The following is a 1,434-nucleotide window of genomic DNA, read 5'->3' on the forward strand; positions in this document are numbered from 1 at the left end:
GAGCAGCAGGCAGAGCAGGCCCCCACCGAGCAGGGAGCCCCATGAAGGACTCGATCCCAGGACCCTGGGATTGTGACGTGAGCCAAAGGCAGACACCCAACCGACTGAGCCACCCAGGCGTCCCTGTTTTCTACTTTTTTTAACCACCAAAGTAACATATGCAAAAGATTAACTATTATATAGCCCAAAAGGTTTATGACACAAAGTGAAGGTCATCTGCCCTGGTCCCCCCACCCAACCCATCAAAAACAGTTTCAACCCACTTTCTGACAGCTGCTGTCAATAGGAGCTGCTCTGACACGTTCAAAGCGAGATATTTGCAAAACCCAATCAGGATATCCCTCAAGTCAGTAGCTGAGACTGCCTTCCTCATGATCCCTTCTGCTCTCTAGGGGTGATCTCTGAGCAAAGTGTGATCACCTGGTCATTAACTCATAGGCTGCCTGGCAGCCAGGAGAGGCAAGAAAGAGGAAGCTCTGCTCAACAGGGGTGGTGGTGATCACCAGAGCCAATCAGATCCATTCTCTCCAGAATTAGAAAGAGAAATTTTGAAACTATCTGCAGAAAGGAGTTTTGAAAAGAGCAGAGTCAAATGAGGAGGGTGGAGCCTTGAACACTGCTGGGCCTGGTGCTACCAATCCCGCTGGACTTTGTGGTTATGTGACCCAACAATTCCCAGTCTGCAGAAACTGGTTTGAGTTGGCTTTCCTTCACCAGCAATGTTGGTCTTAATGCAATACCTAATAAGATTGCGAGTTTTGGGTGCTACCGTTTCGTTGGTCTAAAGCTCTCCTCTTGGGATCCCACTTCTACAAAACTGCTGTCGTGGACCCTCCTGAGAAGGAAACCAGGGACTGGGATTCCCCTGACTGTTCAGTAGAGGCCGCCCAGGGAAGAGAGCGCTGACCGGCATCAGGCCCTTCTTCCCAGGTCATCAGTCTCGTGATTCCGGGCCAGGAAGGATGTATAAGGACATCTGTCCCCACACAGTCCCCACACAGAATGGACTCCAAGTGCCGTCTAGGGCCTCGGGAAACTACGCAGAGTCGTTCTGAGGTCCAGACTGACAGGCACTGCTCTTTGCCAGGGAAGGACACAGACAAGGTCCGTGGTTACTCGCGTCCTGGGGCCAAACGGTGTCAGGGCCGTGGGCGTATGATTGGCGTGGAGAATCCTCAGCCTGAGCTCAGACCACCTAGGGCGTTCCCCAGGTGCTGGGATTCCACTCGTTTGTTCTCGGGCCCCTTCTGGGCCGCTCTGAGCAGTCTCCCCAACGCCGAGCGGGATAACACACCGCAGCCCCTTGCTCGCCCGCCTGAGAAGACGCGGGACGTTCGCGCAGGCGCACTCGACCAGGGCGGTCGGTCTCCGCCCAATGGGCGGTGCCCCTCCCAGGGGCGGGGCGGAGGCCTTTAGGGGGCGGGGCCGTCCGTC

This window comes from Meles meles, chromosome 8 (assembly GCF_922984935.1).
Source record: "Meles meles chromosome 8, mMelMel3.1 paternal haplotype, whole genome shotgun sequence".
NCBI classification, from domain to species: Eukaryota; Metazoa; Chordata; class Mammalia; order Carnivora; family Mustelidae; genus Meles; species Meles meles.